Raw genomic sequence first — 23,900 nt, 5'->3', positions numbered from 1 at the left:
TACAGAGAACCCCACTAAGATACTCCATGAGAAGATCAACTCCAAGACACACAATCGTCATTTTCTCCAAGGTCAAAATGAAGGAAAAAAATGTTAACAGCAGCCAGAGAGAAAGCCCAGGTCACCTACTAAGAAAAGTCCATGAGACTAACAGTGGATCTCTCTGCAGCAACGCTACAAGCCAGAAGAGAGTGGGGGCCAGTATTCAGCATTCTTAAATAAAAGAATTTTCAACCCAGAATTTCATATCCAGTCAAACTAAACTTCATAAACAAAGGAGAAACAAAATCCTCTTCAGACAAGCAAATGCTGAGGAAATTCACCACCAGGCCTGCCTTGCAAGAGCTCTTGAAGGAAGCACTAAATATGGAGAAAAAAAAAAAAGAACCTGTACCAAACATTGCAAAACACATGAAAGTATGAAGACCAATGACACTATGAAGAAACGGCATCAACCAGTGTGCAAAATAATCAGCTAGCATCATGACAGGACAAATTCACACATAATAATACTAACCTTAAATGTAAATGGGCTAAATACCACAATTAACAGACACAGACTGGCAAATTGGATAAAAAGTCAAGACCTATCAGTGTGCTGTATTCAGGAAACCCATCTCACATGCAAAGACACACATAGGCTCAAAATAAAAAGATGGAAGAAAATCTACCAAGCAAACGGAAAGCAGAAAAAAGCAGGGGTTGCAGTCCTAGTCTCTGACAAAACAGACTTTAAACCAAAAAGACAAATAAGGGCATTACATAAAGGTAAAGCGATCAATGCAACAAGAAGAGATAACTATCCTAAATATATATGCACCCAATACAGGCACACCCAGATTCATGAAACAAATTTTTTTTTTTTTTTCGAGATGGAGTCTCACTCCGTCACCCAGGGTGGAGTGCAATGACATGATTTCGGCTCAGTGCAACCTCTGCCTCCCCAGTCCAAGCAATTCTTCCTCAGCCTCCCAAGTAGCTGGGACTACAGGCACCCACCACCACTCCTGGCTAATTTTTTGTATTTTTAGTAGAGATGGGGTTTCACCGTGTTAGCCAGGATGGTCTCAATCTCCTGATCTCATAAAAAAAAAAATTCTTAGAGACCTACAAAGAGAGACTTAGACTGCCACACAATAATAGTGGGAGACTTTAACACCCCACTGTCAATATTAGGCAGATCAATGAGACAGAAAATTAACAAGGATATTCAGGACTTGAAATCAGCTCTGGATCAAGTGGACCTAATAGACATCTACAGAACTCTCTACCCCAAATCAACAGAGTATACATTCTTCTCAGCACCACATCGCACTTATTCTAAAATCAACGACATAATTGGAAGCAAAACACTTCCCAGCAAATGCAAAAAAAATCACAACAGTCTCTCAGACCACAGTGCCATCAAATATAGAACACAACTCAGGACTAAGAAACTCACTCAAAACCACATAATTTTATGGAAATTGAACAACCTGATCCTGAATGACTCCTGGGTAAATAATGTAATTAAATCAAAATCAAGAAGTTCTTTGAAAGCAATAAGAGCAAAGAGACAATGTACCAGAATCACCGGGATGCAGCCAAAACAGTGTTAAGAGGGAAATTTATAGCAATAAATGCCCACATCAGAAAGCTAGAAAGATCTCAAATCGACACACTAATATCACAATTAAAGGAACTAGAGAAGCAAGATCAAACAAATCCAAAAGCTAGCGGAAGACAAGAAATAACTGAGATCAGAGTAGAACAGAAGGAGATAGAGACATGAAAAACCCTTCAAAAAAATCAATGAATCCAGGAGCTGGTTTTTTAGAAAAAATAGTAAAATAGACCACTAGCTAGACTAATAAAGATGAAAAGAGAGAAGAATGAAATAGATACAATAAAAAATGATATAGGAGCTATCACCACTGACCCCACATTCTTTGATGGTAGTTTGTAGAAATAGACTAGAAAATAGACTAGAAAATCTAGAAGAAATTGATAAATTCCTGGACACATACACCCTCCCAAAACTAAACCAGGAGGAAGTCAAATCCCTGAATACACCAATAACAAGTTCTGAAACTGAGGCAGTAATTAATAGCCTACCAACCAAAAAAAGCCCAGGATCAGATGGATCCACAGCTGAATTCTACCAGAGGTACAAAGAGGAGCTGGTACCATTCCTTCTGAAACTATTTCAAACAGTTGAAAAGGAGGACTCCTCCCTAACTCATTTTATGAGGTATCATCCTGATACTAAAACCTGCAGACACACACACACACACAAGTTCAGGTTAATATCCCTGATGAACATTGATGCAAAAATCCTCAATAAAATACTAGCAAACCAAATCCAGCAGCACATCAAAAAGTTTATCCACCACAATCAAGTCAGCTTCATCCCTGGGATGCAAATGGGTTCAACATACGCAAATCAATAAACATAATCCATTACGTAAACAGAACCAATAACAAAAACCACATGATTATCTCAATAGATGCAGAAAAGGCCTTCAATAAAATAAAACATCCCTTCATGTAAAAAACTCTCAACAAACTAGGTATTGATGGACCATATCTCAAAATAATAAAATCTATTTATGAAAAACTCACAGGCAATATCATACTGAATGAGCGAAAGTTGGAAGCATTCTCTTTGAAAACCAGCACAAGACAAGGATGCCCTCTCTCACCACTCCTGTTCAACATAGCATTAGAACTTCTGGCCAGGGCAATCAGGCAAGAAATAAAGGGTATTCAGATAGGAAGAGAGGAAGTCAAATTGTCTCTGTTTGCAGACAACATAATCCTATATTTAGAAAACCCCATCATCTCAGCCCAAAAACTCCTTAAGCTGATAAGCAACTTCAGCAAAGTCTCAGGATACAAAATCAATGTGCAAGCACATGTGTTCCTATACACCAACAATACACAAGTAGATAGCCAAATCATGAATGAACTCCCATTCACAATTACCACAAAGAGAATAAAATACCTAGGAATACATCTAATAAGATATGTGAAGGACCTCTTCAAGAAGAACTACAAACCACTGCTCAAGGACATAAGAGAGTAAGAGAGGACAAAAACGAATGGAAAAAAAATTCCATCCTCATGGACAGGAAGAATCAATATCATGAAAATGGCCATATTGCCCAAAGTAATTTATAGATTCATTGCTATTCCCGTCAAACTACCACTGACATTTTTCAAGAATTAGAAGAAGCTACTTTAAAATTCATATGGAACCAAAAAAGAGGCTACATAGCCAAGACAATCCTAAGTAAAACAACAAAGCTGGAGGCATTACAGTACATGACTCCAAACTATACTACAAGTCTACAGTAACCAAAACAGCACGGTACTGGTCCAAGAACAGACATATAGACCAAGCGAACAGAATAGAGGCCTCAGAAATAAGACCACACATCTACGACCATCTGTTCTTCAACAAACCTGACAAAAACAAGCAATGGGGAAAGGATTCCCTATTTAGTAAATGGTGCTGGGAAAACTGGCTAGCCATATGCAGAAACCCCTTCCTTATAACTTATACAAAAATTAACTCAAGTTGGATTAAATATTTAAATGTAAGACCTAAAACCACAAAAACCCTAGAAGAAAACCTAGGCAATACCATTCATGACATAGGCATGGGCAAAGACTTCATGACAAAAATGACAAAAGCAATTGCAACAAAAGCTAAAATTGACAAAGGGGATCTAATTGATCTAAAGAGCTTCTGCATGGCAAAAGAAACCATCATCAGAGTGAACAGGCAGCCTACAGAATGGGAGAAAAGTTTTGCAACCTATTCATCTCACAAAGGTCTAATATCCAGAATTTACAAGGAACTTAAACAAATTTACAAGAAAAAAAAAACCCATCCAAAAGTGGGCAAAGTATATAAACATACACTTCTCAAAATATGACATTTATACAGCCAACAAACATTTTAAAAAGCTCAACATCACTGATCATTAGAAAAACACAAATCAAAACAACAATGAGATACCATCTCATGCCAGTTAGAATGGCGATTATTAAAAAGTCAAGAAACAACAGATCCTGGCAAGGCTGTGGGGAAATAGGAATGCTTTTATGTTGTTGGTGGGAATGTAAATTAGTTCAAACATTGTGAAAGACAGTATGGCGATTCTTCAAGGAATCTAGAACCAGAAATATCATTTGACCCAGCGATCCCATTACTGGGTAAATACCCAAAGCAATATAAGTCATTCTGCTATAAAGATACATGTACACATATGTTTACCACAGCACTTTTCAGAACAGCAAAGACATGGACCCAACCCAAATGCCCATCAATGATAGACTGGAGAAAGACAATGTGGCACATATACACCATGGAATACTATGCAGCCACAAAAAGCAATGAGATCATGTCCTTTGCGGGGACATAGATGAAGCTGGAAGCCATCATCCTCAGCAAACTAACACAGGAAAAGAAAACCAAACACCACATGTTCTCACTCATAAGTGGGAGTTGAACAGTGAGAACACATGGACACGGGGAGGGGAACATCACACATTGGGGCCTGTCAGTAGTGGGAATGATGATGGGTGGGAAAGCATCAGGACTAACAGCTAATGCATGTGCGGCTACAAGCCTAGGTGACAGGTTGATAGGTGCAGCAAACCACCATGGCACACGTAAACCTATGTAAAAAACCTATATGTTCTGCACATGTATTCTGGAACTTAAAAAAAAAATAAAAATAATAAAACATAAATAAATAAATAAATATTTAATAAAATTTTGACCATAAGAATCTAACTCACACAAAGTCACAAATTGGGAAAACTGAGAAGATGAAATCTGTTCAATCATTCTCCAAATTTAGGAGTTGAAGCACTTGGCTAAAAAAATATATATAATATTATATATATATATATATGTGTGTGTATATATATATAAAATCCAACTAACATTTTAAAAAGAAAAGACGGGGAAAAAAAGCAAAGGGGAGTACTCATTCAGGACCATAATAAATATCCAGGACATTTTTAAGGGAGCCATATCTCTTTTTGCTGGTTGTTTTTAGTTTTTCCTTCAAACCTCAGCTCCCTATATTGATAAAATTCTGGACCTGGAAAGTATCTTGGATACTATAAAATACAACTTCCTCATTTTCCTAAAAAGGAAAGAAGGTGACACCCAGAAAGGTAAATTGTTTAAGATTACACAGCTTCTAAATGGCAGAGCCAGGACTAAAAGCCCTAAGACCGAAATAGTTCAGTTCTCTTTTCATCTCACTATTTTGTGAGACTGACCCTCCTTGCCTTAATCTGGAGTTCCTTTCCTATGCAAACCTTCACCTCATACAAGGCCTCACCAGGGCCCTGCATCTAGACCTGGAGGCATCTTTTAAGTAGACAGAGCTGAGCATAAACACCTACCTGGCTGAACTTCAAGGGCTTCTTCCATGATTCTTATAAGAATTAGGTACCTGCCATCCCTCCAGGTGCTCTTTGTAGATAACCAAAATCTCACCAGAAGGTTGGGTTAGGTTTCCAATCTAGGAAAAGACTCCATCCCATACCTACCATGTGATACCACACCCCAAAACAACAGGTGCCCCTCAAGGAAATTCCCAGTTCCTTGAGGCCTTGAGTTCACCAGTTCCTCTATTATCATCTCCCATGAGTCCTCATCTCCTGTTCCTGAATGTTCTTGGACATAGACAGAGAAAATATGACTTGTTGATTGAGTTTTCTTTTCACTTTTAATGAGGCTGACTAAATTAAACACTTAGGACACGGCACCCAAGTTTTCAGTCAAGACCTATGAAATGAAGTTCAGTGGTCAACACTGGAAACCCAAAAGAGCCTTGCCCCTTCTCCAACACTGAGGCAAATGCTTTAGCACACAGTTTCACAAACTCCTCTTAGACCAGTTGTAGCTTCTTAGCAAGCTGAGGACTCGTGGCACTTTGTGCTCTAGCACTCATTTCTACACATTAGGATGAGACAACTCCAGAACATACCATTCCTCTTTTGGTCATGATCTGGGGTCAATCTGAGAGAGACCACTTAATAAATCTTCTCATGCTTTACATTTGTAAAATATTCTCCTTCAAGTTTATCTAAAACACAATGCTATAGACCTCTTATCACATCGTCCATATATAGAATATTCCAGAGTACAAACCTGAAAACGTTGGCTAACATTTTACTAGTACTCCTTAATTTATGTTGGCCACTAAGACACCATGTGATTTTAGTGTATACAAAGACACTAACACCCACATAAATAATATCAACAATGGGAACTCTCCTGGAAGGCGAACACTTTTAATATCTCATGACACACCATGCCAGACAACAAAGTTTCCTCCACCTACATTTGGACCTTCTCAGGATATGTAATATTCTCTTGGAGTCCTAACAGAAGCACACCTGCAGCATGATATTCTCTAGGATACAATAAGCGGAGACCCTGGGTGCTTCCTACCAGGTTTCAGCATTACAGTGCCAGAACATCTTATCTTCCTAAGTTCACCCCTGCAACAGAGCATCAGAGAGAACAAGCAGCTGTAGGAGTGCAGTAAAGAATTACAAGCAAACAGCTCTTCTACAGCTGCTAAGAGCCAGGGGGCTGATAAACTCTTTGATATTTCTCTTATCTTTTAAAGATGCTTTGAAATCAAGAGAGCAGGATATATCCTAGAGATCAGGACAGCAGGAAAACTTTTTCTCTTGCCCTTGCAGCCCATTAATAGGAATCCAGACATCTTATCCCAAAACTGCAGGTTATATTGAGAGACATAAATGGCCATTTACTTTTTGAGCAGCTTGTTAGGAAGAGGTCCCCAGGACCATTCTCCATAGGTCTGCAAGTCTTGAGAAGCAGAAAAGAAATATTACCTAAAGTGTGCACCATGAGAAAGCAGCCACAACAGAAACTATATCAAAGGTGTGGATGACAAGAGCCATTTACAGGCTGACAACTTAAAGTGTCAACAGCAGGGGGAAGAGGAAAGAGAGCAAGAGAGAGAGAGACCCTGCCCCAAGGAAAGATAGAGCAGGCAAGAAACTGCCCAAAAGAAAAGAGCACATCAAGAATGAGTTCAAACAATGAGTTTTGCAAGGAGGTCAGCAAAGCCAAAGACACAAAGACATTACAGAGGGATGCTATAACTCCTGGCAAGACCCACAGGAAGATGACAGAAGAGTAGACATAAAGGCAGCTAGACTGATGCTGGCCTGGCTTTGACTGACCCAAGCACTTCATCAACTCTCTGTATAAGAAACGCTGTTGATAACAACTAAATTCACCTTCATATAACATGTTCAAAGTAAGGTATATTCATCGAAATAATAATATTTAATTGTTTGACTGAATTTATTACTCACACTTTTCTCCCCAAAGAATAGGTATTTGGTATGTTTGGTGCCCTGTGGCTGATGGAAACCCACAGCTGTGGTCTCAACAGCTCACACCAGTATAACTAGAGCCATCAATGTGGAGAGTCAACAACACATTACAGGGAGCACCGGAATGCAGAGAACATCTCTGCTTCAGTCAGGCCTGACTGGTGGAATCCTAGATTGTTGCCAGTTTTACTGTAATCTTTTCTTTCCTCTAAAACAGAGGTTGGCAAACTCTGGTGGCATGTGGGTCACATTCAGCCAACTACCTGATTTTTTAAATAAAGCTTTATTGATACATAGCCGCACCCCTTCATCTACATATTATCTGTGCCTGCTCTCTCACTATAATGACAAACACTAGTATACTTTCCCCATTGCTTCCATCCTTTCTCCTTCTTGTTGTTTCTCTTTCCCTTTTTAGAGCTATTATCCAGCCATAATCAATTCCAGAAAGTGTCTGGGTCCCCATCTAAACACACACTCTGGAACTCAGCTGCCACCAGTGGTTTAGTCTAATTTTGTTTTGGAGTGGGGGTAAATTTTGTTGTTGATTTGATCACATTGGATTTATTAAATTAAAAACATTGCTTTTGGTAGCAAGTCAAATAATATTGAAGTAACTACAGAAAGAGTTAAGAATCTCTCCTTTCTCTCCATTCTACTTCTTGAAGTACAAAATGTTAATATTTATTCCTTCCACACTTTCTGCTAGAGGTGTCTTTTTAAAAAATCTTTATTATCACAGTAAGATTGAGAGAAGAAAATACTTAATATTTAATATATAGAGTACATTAATCCATTCAATAAATATTTTTGAAACCCTCTGTGTTTCACGTACTATGCTAAGTGCTGAAGAACCAACTTAAAATTATCTAGGATTATGCCTGAATATCACATAATAACAGCTGTTTCTTTTTATAAAATAAAGAGCCCCACTATGCTTAATAAAGTGATAATGATTTGCACACACCAGCTAGCCAAACCAAGGATAGGTGGCATTAGACACAGGAGGACTAACAAGTAGCTGAAAGTAATCTATTTTCCAGATCTAGAAAGACAATCAACTAAAAAGCCAGAGTATAAAAAGAATGAATCCATAGGTGTATTAGGATGTTATTGTACAGCTATAAATAAATACATAAGACTGGGTAATTTATGAAGAAAAGAAGGTTAATTGGCTGAAGGTTAATTGGCTCACTTTTCTGCAGGCCGTGTAGGAAGTGTAGTGCTGGAATCTGCTGCTAGGGAGACCCTATTAAGGTTTTACTCATGGCAGAAGGCAAGAGGGAGCAGGCATGTCACATGGCAACAACAGGAGCAAGGAGTTGGAGGGAGAAATGCCACACATTTTTAAACCACCAGATCTGGTGTGAACTCAGAGTGAGAGCTCACTTATCATGAAGGGATGGCTTGAGCCGTTCATGAGGGATCTGCCCCTGTGATCCAAACACCTCCCACTAGGCCTCGCCTCCAACACCAAGGATTACATTTCAACATGAGATTTGTGTGGGGAAAAATATCCAAACTATATTATTCTGACCCAGCCCCTCCCAAAGTTCATATTCTTCTCACATTTCAAAATAAAATAATGCCTTCTCAATATTCTCCCAATGTCTTAAGTTGTGCCAGCATTAACTCAAAATCCAAAGTCTAAAGTCTCATCTGAGACAGAGCAAATCCCTTCCACCTATGAGCCTGTAAAATCAAAAACAAGTTAATCACTTCCAAGATACAATGGGGGTGTAGAAATTGGGTAAACAGTCCTATTCCAAAATGGAGAAATTGGTCAAAAGAAAGAAGCTACAAGCCTCCACATAAGTTCAAAGCCCAGCAGGGCAGTCATTAAATCTTAAAGCTCCAAAATAATCTCCTTTGATTCCATGTCCCACGGGTAGAGCATATTGGTACAAGGATGGGCTCCCAAGCTTTACTCCTGTGCCTTTGCAGCGTTCAGCTCCCAAGGCTGCTGTTACAGGTTATTGAATATCTGTGGCTCTTCCAGACACAGGGTGCAAGCTATCAGTGCATCTAACATCCTTGGGTCTGGAGGGCAGTGATCTCCTTCTTACACTCCACTAGGCAGTGGGGACTCTGTATAGAAGCCCCAATTCCACATTTCTCCTTGGTACTCTCCAAGTAGAGGTTCTCTGTGGGGGGCTCCACCTCTGTTGCAGGCTTCTGCCTGGGTACCCAGGCTCTTCCACACATTCTTTGAAATCCAGGCAGAGGCTGCCAAACATTCTTTACTCATGCATTCTGCAAATGACAAGCTTAACACCACATGGAAGCTGCCAAGGCTTATAGCTTGCATGCTGTAGACATAAGGCCCAAGCTGTACCTGACACCCTTTGAGCCATGGCTGGAGCTGAAGCAGCCAGAATGTGGGGAACAGTGTCCCAAGGCTGCAAAAGGCTTTATAAGGCAGGTGTATTAGTCCATTTTCATACTGCTATGAAGAAATACCCAAGACTGGGTAATTTATAAAGAAAAAGAGGTTTAATGGGCTCACAGTTCCACATGGCTAGGGAGGCCTCACAATCATGGTAGAAGGTGAAAGAGGAACAAAGGCAACACACGTCTTACATGGCAGCAGGCAAGAGTGCATGTGCAGGGGACTGCTTTTTATAAAACCATTAGATTTCTTGAGACTTATTCACTATCATGACAACAGCATGCAAAAAACCCGCCCCCATGATTCAACCACCTCTCATCGAGTCCCTCCCACAATATGTGGGAATTATGGGAGCTACAATTCAGGATAAGATTTGGGTGGGGACATAGCCAAACCATATCATTCTGCCCCTGCCCCTCCCAAACTCATGTCCTCTTATTTCAAAAGTAATCATGCCTCCCCATCGGTCACCCAAAGTCTTAATTCATTTCAGCATTAACTCAAAAGTCCAGTCCAAAGTCTCATCTAAAGCAAGGCAAGTTCCTTCTGCCTATGAGCCTGTAAAATCAAAAGCAAGTTAGTGACTTCCTACATAAAACAGAATTACAGACATTAGGTGAACATACCCATTCCAAACATAAGAAATTGGCCAAAATGAAGGGGCTAAAGGCCCCATGCAAATCTGAAATCCAGTGGGACAGTCAAATCTCAAAGCTCCAAAATGACCTCCTTTGACTCCATGCTTTATATCCAGGTCACCCTGATGCAAGAGGTGGGTTCCTATGGTCTTGGGCAGTTTCACCCACGTCTGTGGCTTTGCAGGAGACAGCACCCCTCCCAGCAGCTTTCACGGGCTGGTGTTGAGTGTCTGTGGCTTTTCTAGGCACATCATGCAAGCTGTTGGTGTATCTACCATTCTGGGGTCTGGAGGACAATGGCCCTCTTCTCACAGCTCCACTGGGCACTGATCCAGTGGGGACTCTGTATGGGGGCTTTGACCCCACATTTCCCTTCTGCACTGCCCTAGAAGAGGTTCTCCATGAGGGCTTCACCCCTGCAGCACACCTCTGCCTAGACATTCAAGCATTTCCATACACCCTCTGAAATCTAGGTAGAGGTTCCGAAACCTTAATTATTGACTTCTGTGCACCCGAAGGCCCAACCAGTATCAGAAGAAGATTGTTGGATAATGTTGGGCATGTCCTCCTCAAAGATATATTAAAGCCCTAACACTCAGTACCTGAGAATATGAACTTATTTAGAAATAAGGTTTTTCAGATGTAATCAGGCTAAAATAAGCTATACTCAATTAAGGTGCACCCTAATCAGATATGACTAATGTCCTTACAAGAAGAAAAAACAGATAGACAGAGATATGGAGAAGAAGCTCATGTGAATACAGAGGCAGAGACTGGAGTAATGCATTCAAGCCAAGAAATACCAAAAATTGCCACTCCAGAAACTAAGAGAAAGTCATGGAACGGAATCTCCCCTAAAGCCTTCGGAGAAAGCATGGACCTGCCAGTACCTTGATTTTGGACTTCTAGTTTCCCCAACTGTGAAAGAAAAAAAATTCTGTTGTTTTAAGTCAGTCAGTTTGTGGTAATTTCTTATGGCAGCCTTACAAAACTTGTACATCTGTGCAGGACCTGTAAAGAACTGGCCCAAACTCTTTCTGCCACACTGAGCCCAACACTCTTCTCCCACCTTGGGGATATAAAAATGTTAAAATTGAAAAGTGCAATTAACTTTCATTTTAATTTTAATTTTAATTAAAAATTGTTTTTAATTAAAAATTTTAATTAAAAATTGTTTAATGTGCTCTGAGACTCACTCCCACCTTCCCTCACTAAGAGTCTGATGAATGAATCAATACAGAATGAGGCTACCTTCATGCCCTAGGTGACATGTAATCTCTCACCTGCTACCCTCATAACCAGCCCAAAACCCACAAAACCGGACTCAAAGGAGATTGGATCAAAATGACTAAAAGTTAAAATTTCCAGGAAGGGATCCTCTTATTCAAGAGTCCTAAAAACATTTCCCTCAAGTACAAGAAAAGGATGTGGCTGATAAAGTTCCTAGGAGGATCATCAGCCACTCGGGAAAATGAAATTGTCAAGCTGCACTGCTGTAGCCAGATGCACTGCAGAGAATCACAGAAGGAAAGTGGACCCAACTGGCCTCTGGCCACCCACTGCATACATCATCATTCACACCAGGCTGTGCTGGAGGGTTTCAGAGCACAAAGACCCATTAATTCTGAAAGAGAATTTAGCCATGGACTCTGAGGACTACGATAACAGAGACCCTGAGAACAAAGCACAAGCAGAAGCACACACAGAAAGGGGGAGGGAGGGTGACAAGAGAGAGAAGCCTGCTGATCCCTGAAAGCAACTCTGCTGCTTTACTTAGCTGCCCTTACTCAGGAGCCACCTATTTCACACATCGATGTTAAGTGGTATTTCACATCTCTCTGATCCTCTGTGTGGGTGCCTGAATTGTGGTGTGTGGTGTGTGGAATGCTGTGGTTTATGGATGGTGCAGTATGTGTGTGTGGTGTGTGTGTGCATGAGTGTGGTAAGTGGAATGGTTCAGTGTGTATCTGGGGTGTGTGCTTGGGGAGGGTGGTGTATGGGGAAACAGGGGTTTGTGACTGAATGCCTGCTTTCAGGATTTCCTAGGTTCAGGTGGAGCAAAACCAGCCTGAGTATGTAGCTGCCGCATCAGCAGTGACTTGGAGCTGATCCACTGTCTGTTCTATTTTTAGCAATGATGCGCCATGACTTTGCACTCTTCCTTAATATAATTGACGGCAGCAGGATCCCATTGGGAACAGCAACTACAGCTAAGCACTCTCTGCTTTCCAGATCACACAATCTCATAGTCCTTCAGAACAAATTATGAAGCATTTCTAGACCCTTGAGACATTTGAAACACTGCAGACAATTTTCCAGACTTTGAGAGGCAAAAGAAAAAAAATTATTCAATATATCAACACTAACACTGACTCTATATAGGAACTTTTAACTAGTCCCTCTAGTCACCTTAAAATCTAGAATAAATAAACAAACACCAACTTAGTGCAAAATCGTGATTAGTGTTTGCCTGAATCAATGAAAAAATGAAAATAGTACTGTAGTTGGTAAGAATTTATTATTTTCTAGGCCCATTTTAAGACTATAGGACAGGTAGCTATTAAATAACACAAATTATATAATAGCTACTATATAATAGTTGTTATATAATAATTATATAATAATAATGTTATATAATAATTTTTATTTTATTTTATTTTATATTTATAATATATAATATTATATAATAGCTATTATATAATAGTTATAATTAGATAACTTAATGTCCTTTTATACAAGGATGCTGTATCACAGATATTATAAGATTCATACTAAGATTATTAAAAGATAATAATTGCCCTAGCAACTCTAGCTATTTCCTCTTCAGAAATGTAAGAAAACACTACGGGCCGGGCGCGGTGGCTCAAGCCTGTAATCCCAGCACTTTGGGAGGCCGAGACGGGCGGATCACGAGGTCAGGAGATCAAGACCATCCTGGCTAACATGGTGAAACCCCGTCTCTACTAAAAATACAAAAAAAAAAAACTAGCCGGGCGACCTGGCGGGCGCCTGTAGTCCCACTACTCGGGAGGCTGAGGCAGGAGAATGGCGTGAACCCAGGAGGCGGAGCTTGCAGTGAGCTGAGATCCGGCCACTGCACTCCAGCCTGGGCGGCAGAGCGAGACTCCGTCTCAAAAAAAAAAAAAAAAAAAAAAAAAAAAAAAAAAAAAAGAAAACACTACGGACAAGTTTAGAAACCCCAGAATGTCAATCTGATCCAAGAAAGTGAGTCTGTAAATGAATTAAATGACAAAAAGCAATTCAATGAAAAATTAGAAAATATCTATGAGAATCATGGATTAATCATGGAAACCTAAAGAGACCTAGAGCTTGAACCTGCCATTTTCCAGACATGGAAACAAATTGCCTTAGAAGTTAAATGACTTGCCCAAGATCACATCCTACATGGCATCTCTTTAATTAATCTAAATCTCCTGACTTCTTAACCCCTATTTCTTATACTTTGTGAACTATCTTGACACTCTATGCCTGACTCTACACTGGGTGCTATAGATACCACAAAAATAAATGAAACCCAGTGATGGTCAACCACAAGTTTAGTAGGCTTCTCTTGCTACTATAGCCATTCTTAAAGAAACTACTCTAAGTTCAGACCTCCCCATTCCCCAGGAAGAACTGAAGTCAGGTCGCCAGAATCTTCAAACTTTAGAAGCAGCTGCACCAGTAGAACAAGATGTTGGCCACCTCCTGTTCCTAAGAGTACTTTTTGCTGGACCCTCTCACTCAAGGCCTAATCAATGAACTGGGATGCCCTGATAGTGCCAGCATAGAGAGGAAATTGACTCTGGATGAAGGTAGGCCAAATGTATAAATGACAGGTAAGAAGGAGAATAACTTGAAGAGTACACAGTGACTGTGTACTCTTGAAAGATCTTAATTAAATGATAACTAGTTAAATATAATAGATACTATACCAGAAGTAGGTAATAAGCCCAAACCTGAGATTTTTTTTTTAATCCAGTGATTCTACCACTGAGGAATAGGAGAGAAGGAGAGAGATGTCAGGACTCACACAGGCCCCTTCTAGAAAATATTCTCAGTTCATTGTCCATCTCTCCCGGTCAAACCATTGATAACTCAAAAGGCCACAGTGTTTATTAAACATTTCTTGTGCCAACTCATGAAGCATCATCATGCTCACTGATATGACTTTCCAGTCTCTCCCCTGTAGACTGGGTCCATATCAGCACCTGAGTCGACAGCAGCATTAGGAATGGTATTCAGCGGCAGATCCTCAGTATCCTCTGCCGGAGCTATGCCTGGTTTTCTAGCAAGGAGTAGGTTATCTGAGCTGCCTTTGCCACAGTATGTCAGGGGGAAACCAGAGGTCACTTAATTCTGGCTCTGTAACCCAGACTCACAACGTTCACCTAAACTACGAGTAGAAATCTGGGGAAAACAGGTTTGTGCTACCAAAACTCATATGAGTTATATTCACACCAGTGAGAGAGAACTTAGCCAGGCAGACCAGGATTGTCAGACTCTGGGTCACTGAAGAATTTTATAATATGCTGGGAATGGAAAAAACATAAGTGATCTTCTACTCAGTGTTTTGACCTAGAGAACTCCCAGCTCTCTCTGCATCCATTTACACTTTAGGTTTCCTGGTAGTTTTATTTTAAAATCTGCCACTAGAAAAGAAAATTCTTGAAAATAATTTATTTAATCTAAATCTTTCATTTACCCACAGGAAACCGGGGCTCCCACACATGAAGAGGCTTGCTCAAGGTCACTCTAATACTGAAGATGGGCAGGATTCTGTCATCATAAAAAGAACTCCAAACATCCCAGTGGCTTCACACAGCAAAGATTTCTTTCTTTCTCATACTACACGCCCCACACATCTCTTCAAAATCCAACAGGGACCCAGACTGACAGAGGCTCCATCTTAACATGTGCTTGCAGGGTTACCACAACAAGGAAAAGGAAAGCTGACATCAGGCACTTGAGGGTTGATACCGCTATCCATAAGTGACACATGTGTCTTCCACTCACATTTCAGTAGCCAAAGGAAGTAGCACAGGCACCCCTGACTTCCCGCGGCTAGAGAAGTGCAATCCTGGTACCCAGCCAAGAGGAAGAGAGTAGCAGTATTTGTGGACAGCATTGATGACAACCAGAGTCACATAGTTAGTGAAGGGCAAAAGCCAATAATAGAACTCTAGTCTCCCAATTCCTTGTTGACGTGTTTCTCTACTTCCCTGTCTTGGAAAGCCTGGATCAAATTCCACCTTCCTCACAAAGCTATCTCTGACTACCCTAACCCACTTTATTCTTATCTATCTGAATACCTTGGTAATAGTCCACAAATAAAACATTATTGTGCACTGAACGCACACACACAAATCCACGTGTAGTTTTTAGAACTCTCCATTGATTATGGATCCTACAGTCTCAAATATCAGTGCTAGAAAGAAAAAGACCCTCCTCTCCTGGACTCATGAGAACACAAAACATGGAAAATTTAAATGAAAAGGCACAGTCCCAAGAGTAAAAGGAGGCAGTACAGACAGCCGTGGAAAGCATTTTGACTCTATGAAGCAATGTTTACTAGGCTGAATGTTAATTCGTCTCTTGTTTTGTTTTGTTGTACAATCAGCATTTATTCCCTTCCCTCCTCTGCTCTCCCGTGTGTCACAGGGGCAGGACGCCTAGAACTATACTTGTCAGGTTCTCTTGCCTGCAGAGGGTTGCATGTGATTTACATTCTGTCAGTGGGATGCATTCACATAAGGTTTGAAAGGAGGGAAGGAAACAGAAGACATTTTTTTCTTACTCCAGCAGTGGCAACAGATCTATGAACTTCGCACAAATGAGTTTTTTTGACAGCCTCTGCGTTCCCCTGCCATTCACTCATCACAGGATGTGAAAAAACTGTGAAGTCAGCAGCAATTTCCTGCAGGTTCCTGACCCTTAGGTGACAGCACTCTGACTCTGGACCACCGGAGCACAGCAAAATCGAAAATTGATTGCTGATCCCCTGACTTTCACTCTTCCAGGCTTTGCAGTGGCTTGTAAGCACCCAAATCCCTGAATCAAATTATATAAAATTTCTGTTTTCCTGACTGAACCATGACTGATACAACCTATTCCCTTTAATCATTTACTTCTAATTATAATGATAATACATGAAGTATAAGAAATAAAATTAAAGTAACTATGACACCCACTCAGATATTACCCAGCTATTGATATATTTCATCCCACTTTCTTTTCTTTTCTTTTTTTTTTTTTTGAGACGGAGTCTCGCTCTGTCTCTCAAGCTGGAGTGCAGTGGCACGATCTCTGCTCACTGCAAGCTCCGTCGCCTCCCGAGTTCACGCCATTCTCCTGCCTCAGTCTCCCGAGAAGCTGGGACTACAGGCACCGACCACCACGCCCGGCTAATTTTTTTGTATTTTTAGTGGAGACGGGGTTTCACCGTGTTAGCCAGGATGGTCTCGATCTCCTGACCTCGTGATCCACCTGCCCTGGCCTCCCAAAGTGCTGGGATTACAGGCGTGACCCACCGCGCCCGGCCCACTTTCTTTTCTATACAACACTATTCCAGCCCTAATTCACTTCAACATACACACAGGATAATTTGACACCCTAGAGCTCCTCTCCTACAATGACTTTGTTCTACACCTTACATCAGTCACTCACTCCCATGGCCATATCCACAATGACCTTGTCATTACCAATAACTGCAACCCCTCCATAAACTCACTTTCATGCATCCTACTCCCTGACCACCATCTACATTTCCAGCTTACAGTCCCTGATACCTAGGCTGGATCAGTATTAAGACCCTAACAAGACCTTCAATTCACTGGTCCTACAAAGTTATTCACCCATTGATATCTCCTCTTCCCTCTTTATCCAGCGTATTCTATGGCAAAAATAAAATCAATTCACTTGCTTTTATACTGCCTAATCTACCTCTCTCTTACTTCAAAACCGCAACACTAATTAAATCCAAAGTTCTACCTACAATAACGCCCACCCCTGTATAGCTGAATGAAACTGGAGAAAAACACACCATCAACAATAACTAGACTCACTTTAAGTCCATAAGTATGATTTCAAACTACTTTCAGACTACGTCCAGAGCCTCGTTCTCTCCCCACTCTGTAATTACTCCTACATTCCTTATTCTTTCGCTTACCCTTATCTCATAATACTTACCACACTAACTTATGATTTAACTTATTTATTTCTTACATTTGTTACTCATTGCCTGTTTTTTCCTACTAGAACACATGCATAATAAGATCAGGATTTTTTTTTTCAGTTTCGCTCAATGATGTACCTTCCTCAAGTGCCTAAAAGAGCACCTTGACAGTGTTTAATAAATATTTATTAAACTGCTTCACATACATTTTGGCATGTGTGCTTTTTGAGAGGGGAGGTAGTGCCTTATAGCACGAGCAGGTTAGAAAACAAGAATCCACAATCCTTTTCTACCATCGTTTCTCTTCTTCTTCAAGACACTCCTTTTTCTACCTTTAAAAGAAGAATGTTGCAGACACTGTTGGTGCCCACCAATCAACCATCCAGCATACACCTATGGTTTCTTACTGCAAGCACCCCCAAGACTCTCTGCCCAAAGGCTTTCCCTGGCCACAGAGGTAAATTTTGCTACACACAGAGTAGGCAAGAAGTGCCAAGGAGTTAAGACCTGGAGCAGTCCTCAATTGGTGTCTCAAGGTGGTTGCTAGACAAATATCTCAGTTTCCTCTCCCTTCAGGTAGGTAACTCTGAGGCATGTTCTACCACTGTCTTCCCACTTGCCCACGGTGGTATCCTAAGCATTGATGCACTCTGTGTTGGCTTCCTCCCCTTTCCTATCTCATTTTCCACTTTTCATTCCCTGGGATCACCATCCAAACAACTCTCATTCAAATCTTTGTCACAGTGTCTGCTTTTTGGGAGAATCCAAACCAAAACAAGGCATTTAGATGAATGCTTGGCAAAACCACATGTTACACAGGCCCCTAAGTTTCCACAGAGGTACTCAGGAGCTCACATAAAGTAGTAAAGGCCAAAGAGTAGGAATTCAGAAGCATCTCAAAACCTACCCAATGCAGTTTTATTTCCATCTGTTTTATACATATTGAGCTTCCTTAGAATATTTCTAGAAAATAAAACATAATAAAGTTTCCCCTGCAAAGTATAAAACTTTGGAAACTATGAGACTAGATGATTTCCGGTGATCTTGGAGGCCCTTTTTATAGTTCTAATATTTGCTTCTTCTATCAACATTTTCGTGAGTATTCAGACTAAAGGAAATTTTCCACATTTAGCTTTTGCTATAAGGTTTCTCATGGAGGTGTTCCAATTGGAAGGTTTGCCAGTAAATTAGAAATGTATCCATCTGGGCTCTTTTCCGCATCTTCACACCTGGTTGGGTACCACAGCCTGGAGAGGGTCGCCTATCTTCTAAAAAGAAGAGTGCCACTGACACCCATAGGACCTGTTTCTCTCCCCGTGCCTCTTGCCCCACCCTGAGGGGCAATGATAGCTTGGCTGAAGGATGAATGGCTTGAAAGGAAAATCCTGCTCCCCTGCTTTTTCCCAGGTAGAAACAGGTCAAGTATTTGACATTTTGCTTGGGAGTTGAGCCGCTAGTGACATCCCAAGGGGAAGCTGGCATTTCCAACAGGGTCTTACTGTGCAAGAGAGGGTTATTTGTTCATAAAAAACTAGATCATGTTTAACTTGCCTGCAGGGTATACCAATATGGACAAAAATATGTTAATAATTGCATTCCCTACTCCTCAACACTAACAGCCTTGCTGCTGCCGCTATCTGCTTGAATCCATCAGCACCAATCACATTAAGCCCTTTATCCCCGATGTTATCACTTACTCTAGGAAGCCCCAGGTTCCAAGATCACTCTTCATTGCCCACACTGTAATCTTTATAAGGCTCTACACACTCCCTGTTCCTTCTCCTTTTCTACCCATCCGCAACTCCTGAAACCAGTCCATCCACTGAGCTGTCTGGACTTCAGTCATCAGTGTAGTCCCCACTCCCTCTCCCTCTTCCTCTCCCTCTCTGACTCTAAGGCTTTCCTTACAATCTTGTTCTAACTGAAACCTGTCTCCTGTGAGAATCCTACTTCCCTGAAGCCCCGCCAATGGAGCCTGATTGTGTTTCTGCAGCCATCACACCAATGGACCTGGAGCGAGGTGGGTGCCCTCCTTGCTCTTCTTTACCACTTTTATTCTCCCTCCCTCTTCCCTAGAAATCTCTAGCTTTGAATCTCAAGTCATCATATTATATCACATGCAATCCCTTATTCTTACTGTCATCCAGCCCCTCCCTACAACCAACCCCACCTTGTTTCTCACCTTTTAGTTCACTGTCATTCTAATACTACTCCTGTTTTACTTTTTGGCAATTTCAACACACATATAAATGATCCCTCCAATATCCTGTCCAATATTTTCCTCAATTTCTTATAGTCTTCTCTGTAATCTTGTCCTCTATCCTAACTCCATGGTCATCTGCTAGACCTCATCATTACTGATTATTGAAATACTCAGCTTCCAACTACCATATCATCCCACCTGACAGACAGCATCATCTCGATCTACTGTATCTTCTCACTTATTAATATGCACAAACATATTCCTATCTAAAGTTAATCCCTCCCATTTCACACTAAACTCCACTCTCTTAGACCATCCAAAGACTTCTCAGAAATTTCCCCCTCATTGATGTTTCTCCATCTCTACTGAATCTTTCTGATCAGAACAAAGCATGCATTATGTTTTCTACCTTAGAAATGCAAAAGCTGTATACTGACTCACTTTCCCCATCAGTTATCACCCAATTTCTATCCACCCTTTTGCAGTAAAACTCTTCAAAAGGGTTCTCTGTAATTTATGTTTCTAATTCTTCTCTTTTTACTCTCACTTACACCCACTCAAATCAGCTCCTCTTTGTCTATGTTACTCCACCATAACCGGTCTCAAGTGGGTCACCAAAACCTCCATGCTGCTGAGTCCAATGGTCAAATCTTAGACCTCATCTTACTTGACTCATCAGCATTTGACACAGTTTATCATTCCTTCTTCCTTGATACTTTCTTCACATGATCTCCAGGCTACCATCATCTCTTGATTCTCCTCCCACCTCACTGCTCCCTCCTTCTCAATATCTTTTCCTGGCTTCTCATTTTCTCCCTGAACTATTAATTTGGGGGTGGAGGGGGAGCTAATGCTCAGTCTTTGGTGAAAGTCTCTATTCCATCTTTATTCATTCTTTTGGCAAGCATCCAAGTTATATCATTTTTGAATACCATCTTTATGCCAATGGCGATCAAGTGAATCTCTCCATCTTAAGATTAACTGATTAGTAACCCTAATTACATTTGTGAAATCCTTTGCCATATGATGTAAAATATTCACAGGCAAGATATCTCATCATATTGATTGTCCCAGGATTAGGGTAGGTGATATGGTTTGGCTGTATCCCCACCCAAATCTCGTCTTGAATTGTAGCTCCCATAATCCCTATGTGTCATGGGAGGGACCCGGGGAGAGGTAATTGAATCATGGGGTTGGGTTTTTTCAGTGCTATTCTTGTGATAGTGAATAAGTCTCACAAGATCTGGTGGTTTTACAAAGGGCAGTTCCCCTGCACACACTCTCTTGCCTGACACCATGTAGGATGTGCCTTTGCTCCTCCTTTGCCTTCCACCATGATTGTGAGGCCTCCCTAGCCATGTGGAACTGTGAGTCCATTAAACCTCTTTTTATTTACAAGTTACCCAGTCCTGCATATTTCTTCATAGCAGTATGAAAATGGACTAATACAGTAGGAAATCCTCGGAAACAGGGCATTTTTAAAACTCTGCCTCCTATACCTATTCAACATCTCAAATTTGGCAGGTCTACAACTGAATTCCTGCTATTCTGTCACAAAACCTCCCTCATCCTCAGCTCTTCCCATCTCAGTTGCTCAGGTCAAATGCCCTGGTGTCATTTTTTACTCCTCTCTCTCACACATGCCACATCAAATTTATCAGCAAATCCTGTTGGCTCTATGCTCAAACATATCTAGAATATGACCACATCCTACCATTTCCATGGCTAATGCCTCTCAGACCACCCTCCTCTCTTGCCTTGTTTATGCAGTAGCACCATATTGGCATCTCTGCTTCTTCCTTTCTCTCCACCATCTCTGTACAACACATCAGCTGGATAGATCCTTTTGAAACCCAGATCAAACCATCTTCCTCCAGTTTAGTTAGATAAAAAGCCAGAATGCTTACAATCCTTACAAGGCTCTCCATGATCTGTACCTCTTCCCTTTACCACTTTGATCTCATTGCTTATTACTCTCCCTCTCAGTAATTCTGGTAATTACTTTCCAAGTAATTTGGTCTTCTTGCTGTACCTCAAACATGCCAGCCATGCTCCACCCCAGTCCTCACACTGGCTATTCCCCTGCCTACAGTGCTTTCCTTTCAAATGTAGATCTAGCAAGCTCAATAAGCCCAAGTCGCTTCTATCATGTCACCTGCTTACCGTTTTCTCCTTTTCTTTCTCCCAAAGCTAATGCCGCCTCTTGATGCCAACAAAGTACTTGGTGGCAACTTCATAAAAGCTGACATCTCATACCAACTTGACATCAGGCTCTGGCAAGGGGTAGAATGAAATGGTAGAAACCTAGAATGCTCTTTGCCTATAGAAAAGCCAGGTATCTCCAAGTTCTAGGGAATCTGTCACATTAAAAATAGTTTTTATTTATAAAGTGCTACGTATACCACCTAATTTAAATCCCATGTATTCATTTAAGAAATATTTTCCTAGTGTTTGGTCTATGCCATGCACTATTTTAGGCATGGCTACCAGGTCCAAGAGATATTACTCCTTCTTAATGAATGACTTAACCCAGACTCAGAAAAATTACATGATTTTTTTCCCAAGCTCATACCAAGTCATTTGATGGCAAAGCAAAGACTCATAGACAAGGGCTCCTAACTCATGGTCATCTGTCCTACTACACAACCTTTCTGCAAACTATACATATTTTTCACCAAAACTATTCAAGATAAATTGCTTTATTTGAAAATAAAAGTTTACCAAGTCTCTAGACTCTGAGATACCGTTCTCTATACTCTATAGTATTATTTAAAAAGATCAGGAAAATAAAAATAGCTAGATGGCTCAACTCTAGTTAGTTGACATTATGCTTAGGAAGATGAAAAAATATGGTTTCTTAATAAAAATAAGAGGAAAGAAACGATAACCAGAGCAGAGGAACTGAGAAATCCAAGTGCCTTTGGCATCCTCAGAAAACAAGTCTCACTTGCTTCCCCTCCCAATACAAAGATGATGCTGGCAGTGACTTAGGCAACCTTCCCCTCTTCCTATCAAAGCATCCAATCTGCTTTATTTCACAAATGCTTATGATATACCAGTCACTGTTCTAAGTGCTTTACAAATATTACCTCAAGAAGTCACCAAATTGCTCAGGCATCATTTTAAACACATCGTCCTCCTCAGAAACCTGCAGTGCTTCCAATTGCCTCTCAAACTGAAAACTCCTTATCAGGAGTCTCAAACAGGAGAATGCATGAGAAACTTATGGGATAAGTATGCAATTCAATGTAAGGGGAGGTTTCAGCTTCTCTACTGGTTGATTCGACATTTCCCTTCACTCCAGAACACTTCTGTGTTCTAGACAAGTAAACACTCTTACTTTTTTTTTTTTTAACCAAATTTATCTCCTCTAATCCTGACACTTTGATATATTCTAATATTTTCTAAAACTCTCTGGGCTCAGTAAATTTCAAAGATCCTTCCTATAAGAGGATCATAACACATTTGAGAAACTGGGGCTTTTGGAGGTCATCTAGCTCAACTCTTAAAGATAATGAAATGGGCCTAGGAAATTAAAACAATCTTTCCCATTGATTAAGAGAAAAACTGAAACTTGACACTGATTTCTAATCCTTGGCCATTTTAACAAAGAGGAAAATGAGCACATCCTGATGAACAAACAGCAAATCTAAGCACAGAAGCATCTAGATAGCGCAAGTTTTAATTTGGTCAAAATGGATTTGTTGACAAGTAAAAATCATTCTTGCTTTAAGACAATTTGTAATTTTCGTTTTCTTTTTAAGAATTTCTACACTATGCTGTGTAGAAGTGTTGATTTATGTGCTGTATGTTATATTGATCCAAAAGGACACTGCCAAGGTCTACTTTAATCTATAATTAAAGAAGAAAGTCTCCAAAGCCATTTTCTGAGAAGTTAATTCCTGGTACCTCACGTGGTGTGCTTTCACAATCAAATGCCTTACAATAGTTTAAGGAGATGCTTTATCCTTTTCACCATTTCTACTAAAAGAGAAAAACTGTGTTTAAAATAAACATCTGGTTATTTGAAATAACCTTTCACATTTATATACCCTCAGGTTTTGCTTAAGAACGTTGCTAGTTAACAGGAAAAAGGCAAGTTCATTGTAAATC

The sequence above is a fragment of the Trachypithecus francoisi genome, unplaced genomic scaffold (genome assembly GCF_009764315.1).
Source record: "Trachypithecus francoisi isolate TF-2019V2 unplaced genomic scaffold, Tfra_2.0 Lachesis_group3, whole genome shotgun sequence".
NCBI lineage: Eukaryota > Metazoa > Chordata > Mammalia > Primates > Cercopithecidae > Trachypithecus > Trachypithecus francoisi.
The sequence above is the reverse complement of the archived record's forward strand: the minus strand, read 5'-3'. Positions refer to the sequence as shown.